The 6,121-nt window shown below is 45.4% G+C and overlaps 1 protein-coding gene across 1 annotated transcript in view; it reads right to left on the bottom strand.

Moving 5' to 3' along the window:
- Window positions 1–6,121, bottom strand: part of LOC106806226 (probable 3',5'-cyclic phosphodiesterase pde-5) — a gene marked incomplete at its 3' end in the record, with an annotated part of 54,134 nt that overhangs the window by 29,184 nt on the left and 18,829 nt on the right.

Consider the following 6,121-nt stretch of genomic DNA (forward strand, 5'->3'; position numbering starts at 1 on the left):
ACACACACACACACGCCACACACACACACACACACCACACACACACAGCACACACACACACCACAACACACACACACACACACACACACACACACACATACACACCACACACACACACACACACACACACACAGCACACACACACGCACACAGAGAGAGACGAGAGAGACGAGACAGACGGAGAGAGAGATGACGACCGGAGGGAGAGAGAGAGAGGGAGAGGAGAGGAGAGAGCGATGCAGCCGACCGAAGAGAAACGCACACGCACAGCGTATGAATACGTAAATAAATACATGTAAATAGCTATATCATTAGATACATATATATAATACTATATATATATAGCCTGTGTTTCAAACTCCTTCGGTTACCCAGCTGAGGGACATTAGTAAAACGCTGCTATCGGACAACTAAACCTAGCAGTAACTGAATAAAGCGCCCACAGTTACATGACAGATTGTAGAACACACTTGCCGTGATGGACACCGCAGATGACATTCGTCGGTTGTGCGGACACCAGGTGTGTGCGGGAATGGACGATAATTACTTCATGGTGCACGATATGCCAACAGTTATTGGAGGTTTCGCTACAGGCTGCGATAAAATTAATGGATTTTATTGTGGCGAAAAGAGCCATCAGCCCGGCTAATCAATTGACTTCGTGTTCCGATTACTTATATATATATCTATATATATATATATATATATATGGCCCACAAGATGAGTGGTGCATTACGTCTATGCCATAAATACACTGTTTTAGTGTGCGTCCGTGCGCGCGCGTGCTGTATGTACGCTGCTGGACACTTTAACTGCGCCTATTTAATAAACTTGTCCTATACTATAGTAATACGTATTAGTGTGGCTACTGCCCCAAACAGCAGCAGCGACAGCACGCAGTCGAGCAACAGCAGCATCAACAACAGCCACGCCAGAGTAGTAGTTAGTAGCTCAGCATTATCATCATCATCAGCAGCGAGCAGCAGCAGCAGGCAGCGCAGCAGTAGCAGCGACGACACGGACGCGGCGATGGGCGCGGCCACCGCTCTGATGATGGCTGCCCAGGTGATTACAGCGCCGGTGCCAGTGCTCCGAACGCATTTACTAATCAAAGCGTACTAATGAAGCTGACAAATACATCCACACGCGAAGGGCGGCGCGATAATCACTGGGGAGCGTGGCGAGAGATGGGATTACGATGTTGTAGAAGAAATCATAGGGGTAAGTGTCGTAAGTCGTGGTCACAGATGTGCAGCGAGGGGGGTAGTGGGGGGAGAGACGCGGAGAGGGGCGGGATTGTCGAAGGGTGAAAGAAAATTATGGGAACGGGGTGGATCACAGGACACTTGGAAACGTCTCAATGAAATAAATAAAGGTAAATAAAGACGAAATGTATTTACTACCAACGTTCTTAATGTTTCTCTACTCTATTTCGCTATTATTTGCCGTAATTACCCGTAAATGCCGCCTCAAAATGCTCATCTGCAATACACAAGTACAGCGCACGCACGCCCTGATGCCACAAACACACAACGAAGAAAGAGCCCATATCATTTCGTGTTTATTTCCCTTCTTTTTTTTATGAGGACGTATCACGTGCCTGTGAGTGGAGGAGTGAGGGTAATTAAGTATGATCAGATGGCTCAACAGCTTTGCAAGCGTTGTGAAGCGTGATAGGACGAGTCTGGCGAAGCGTTCAAAGAATCCACGTCACAATGGAGGTGACAAGAAGCTCTGAGAATCGATGCTATAGTATAATATTCAGTACATATAACTATATATATATATATGACTATATATACTCATATTATATAATATAAATATATAGTTATGTATTGTATATATATCCTATCATCATATAGGAAGGTTACATAAAGTGGGTAATTCTGTGTGTTCTTCTGGTGCGTATCTTGTGATGTAGGAACGTGTATAGAATGCCAGGACTGGTGGTTCTCGAAGGTTGCTACAATGTCGGCCTTAAATCTATAGCTACCTTGGCAAAAACTCGCAGCTGTGGGATCTTCGCTTTCTGATTAAATCACTTTGGCGGTGAGAATAAATCAAACCGGTGTCGGAATCAGTGTCGTCACAAATTACTACGTCGGTATGTTCCAGGCACCTGCAACGAGAGGAGAGAGATCAGCAGTGCGCGCGTGCGAAGAAAGAGAGAGAGAGAGGCCGGAGAGAGAGAGTAAAGGGTCGAGAGCGCGCTTAAAGTCAGCGTACACTTACTTGTAGTCGAGAAAAGCGTAATAGCAGAGGCATATATATCATGGCAAACGGGAGCCAATTGGGGAGTGCTAAGACAGCGCACTTAGCTACAGGGTACAAGTGAGACGGGAAACTAGCGGATGTGATGGATAGAGCGGAAAGGAATAAGAAGAAAGAGAGCGAGAGAGACTTAGGACTGAGAATGAGAGCAGCGGAGATAAAGACAGAGGAGCAGACGAGAGATGATGAGCAGACGACCAGATGAGAGAGAGAACGTGTAATATCATATCATATATATATCTATATCTATATAGGATATATATAAATATATATCATATGCGTGTGCGCGTGCATCGCAGCGCGCTGCCGTGCGTGTCTTGTGTGTGTGTGCGGCGCGTAGCGTACGGTGCGCGCAATGCGCGCGCCGTTGTGTTTTTATGTGTGAGGGCGATTCTGTAGAGAGACGAGCGAGCGGAGAGCAGAGAGAGAGAGAGAGAGACGAAGAGAGAAGAAGAGAGCCGATAGAGCGACATTACAGAGCCGATAAGACAGAATAAGAGTATAGCAAGATAAGAGGAAAGAGAATGAAACGAGCGGACAGCAAAAGGCGGCGGTATAACATGATTCAGAGCTGCTGCAGTACGCATCAGCGATCCAGCGTATAATCATCACTAGGCACTGACGTAGCATCAATGTGTTCCTGAAGAGCAGATACCGCGAGTGTTAACATATCCAGGCGTCGTTCTGCCACGAGAACGAATTTAATGACAATTTCCAAGTAAACGTATGGACTGGGCATCTGTGCGATATAATTCTCCTTACTGCCTGCTTGTTTTCTGTCTGATAGTTAGTATCTGGTTACTATTATTTGTGCCTCGTATTTGCTGTGACTACTTGGTACTATTATTTGCCGCCTGTATTTGTTGTCTGTATAAAAAACTTGTTATTGTTGCTGTATCGATATTTGCTTGTAGCTACTTCATGCCTTTATTTGCTGCCTGTATTGTGTTTGTCTGTACTTGATGCTAATTATTTGTGCTGTATTGCTGTACTACATTGATAGCTATTATTTGTGCTGTATTTGCCCTGCTTAGTACTTGAGCCTATTATTTGCTTGCCTGTATTTGTTGTCCTGTACTTGCATGCCTAATACTGTGCCTGTATTATGCTGCTATACATTAGTGCTATGTATTGGCGCTGTATTTGTTGTAGTACTTGATTGCTATTATTTGTGCTGGTGATTCCTGTAGACGCTTAGATGCTAATATTTGTGCTGTGTTGTTGTTTGTACTGTCGGTCTCATTCATTTGTGCTGAATATTTGTTTGTCTTGCTACTGCATGCCTATTATTTGTGCATGTATTTCTTGCTAGTACTTAATGCTTATTATTTGCCCGTTCTTCGTGCTGTATTTGCTGTTATATAATGCTGCTTGTACTTACCACAGTAATAAACAGCGCCTCATGCTGTGAGAGTGCCCCGCATTGCTTCCGTTCTTCAGGCGCCTGCTGCGCGGTTCATCTGCATGTCGTTCGCGTTTTCCTCGGCCAGTCAATCTGTAACGGTCCGGAACGCACGAAATGACCGCTCGCCAGGCAGCCGAGAAATACAAGAAAATAACACCGAAACGTAAAGGAATATATTATAAACGGAAAACTTAACTTTCATTATAAAAGTATAAAATATGTTAATATATAAATATTTTTGTAATAATATTATAAATATAAAAAACAGAATATATAACTATAATAAAAAATAAATAAATAAATCATAAATAAATACATATAAATATAATAATGTAAAACGTTAAAATATTGCTAATCATTATTGCTTTAAATTATAGATTAATAAAAAAACAAAATCCCCGCGCCGCTGTGTGTCACCGCGTCGCGTCCTGCCACAGTTGCGCCAGCGCATCTACAGAAAGACCCAAGACTGCAACAACAACAAAACACACACAAAAGCAAACAAACCCTCAACATTCACGAAATTTACCGTGACCTAATTGTACGTGTTGCTGCCTCAGCGCTCAGTTGTGTATCAGTGTTTGTGTTTGCGAGTAATGCGGCCTACCGTGCGTGCGTGCGTGCGTGCGTGCATGTGCGCGCGCGTGTGTGTAGGCGCGCTTTCTAAATAAAATCCACCGGGCATACAACAACCGCTCTCTCCAAAACCGCCTCGCCAACACAAACCTCCATCCCCTCCACACCCACGACAACTGCACTCGCAGTGTTCTCTCGACCACCCACCCGCCTGATCATCCGACCCTCTCCCGTAATTGCGTCGGCAGGAGCGGGCGGCGACATCGCCGACGAATCTAATATCGAGCGGGTGCTGCTGCGATCCCGTCGTCGCCGTCGTTGTCGTCGTCGTCATTGTCATCGTCGTCGTCATCGTCGTCGTCGTCGTCGCCATCGTAGTCGTCGTCGTCGTCGTCATCGTCGTCGTCGTAGTCATCGTCGTCGTCGTCGTCGTCGTCGTCGTCGTCGTCAGCGGCGGTGGGCGGTCGACGCTGCACCACTAATCAGTGATCTTTAGGTAAAGGCCAGCAGGCGGCAGGCGGACGGCCGCGGGCATTGTCCCATGCATGCCCGTTAATCACGCATGCTGAATCCGATTAGCAGTAGCGAAGCTTCAGGTCGAAGTGGGATCGCAGGAGAAAGACTGGGTAGCTGCCGGCGAGGTCGTGCGTATAAACGTCAAATCAAGAGCTAATAATACCTGTTTTATTATTAGTAGTATTATAGGTATTAGGTTATGGGTATAGGTATAAGTTATAGGTATTATTAGCTCTTGGTCAAATGAATATAAATACGCAAATTAATGCGTGTATACTCATGATGTACCATAACCATTATTTATCATATAGTGCAGAAACCGTCCAACGAAAGATTTGTACGCTCTTTATTGTATATATATAACACACACACAGACAATCCAAAAGGGGCCGTGTGAATCCGTGAAAGATATGAACGTGTGCTGCCCTCAAGTGATAACACCGGAAGGTATTTAGCGACGTGGTGGATTCATGCGGTGCGTACAGTAGTGAGTTCGAAGAGAGCTCGAGAAGAGAAAACAGCTGCGCACAGCACCTGCCATCTGGTGGAGCTGTGAGTGAAGCTGAAGCTGTGAGTGTGAGTGAAGCTGTGACATGTAAACGCAGAGACAAATAACAACACGAAAAATCTAGCTGCCTTTTCGAAATACTCCGATGAAAACTAGGGGCAGCCTGACCTCGGCATGACTCGGATGAAGTGAAAATGATGGAAGGATTAAGGATAAAGGGAGGAGGTGAAGGAAAAACGATGGTAGCTTATGATTCTTACTAAACCACTGATATAGTGGGCCGCGGTCAAAACCTTGTCGTTGTGGGCTGCAGCCGTCATAGTGGGCGATAGGGTCATTACTGACCACAATTTTTCCGAAACGCCTATAGGCCTATACAATGAGTTTTTTATGTGTGCGCGTGCGTGCGTGCGTGCGTGCGTGCGGGCGTGAATGACATCAGGAACTGAATAACATGTGGATTTTGCGAAACCTTTCATGATAATGTGCACGGGATCCATCAATAAATATCAATCTTCAGGCGAATCACTATCGAACGGTTCGCTGTTTGCGTTGAATACTTTGGACCTTCATTATATCAAGAGTACATACTAGAGATAATCTCTATTATCTACTCTTGATTATGTCTAGCTGAAAGCGAGACTTGGAGCGGAAAAGAATCCGAACACAGCCTGCTGCATGAAAGTGCCATCTCATTAGCGGTGTTCTAATTTGATCAGATCTAGGCCACATCTCCTTTAGTAAGGTGCTACGTGCGTTCTTGCGTGCGAGCGCGCGCACCTTGTGTGTGTGTGCGTGTGCGCGTGTGTGTGTGTGTGCGTGTGTATGTACGTGTATGCGCGAGT

Source organism: Priapulus caudatus, unplaced genomic scaffold, assembly GCF_000485595.1.
Source record: "Priapulus caudatus unplaced genomic scaffold, Priapulus_caudatus-5.0.1 Scaffold149, whole genome shotgun sequence".
In the NCBI taxonomy this organism is placed as follows: Eukaryota; Metazoa; Priapulida; class Priapulimorpha; order Priapulimorphida; family Priapulidae; genus Priapulus; species Priapulus caudatus.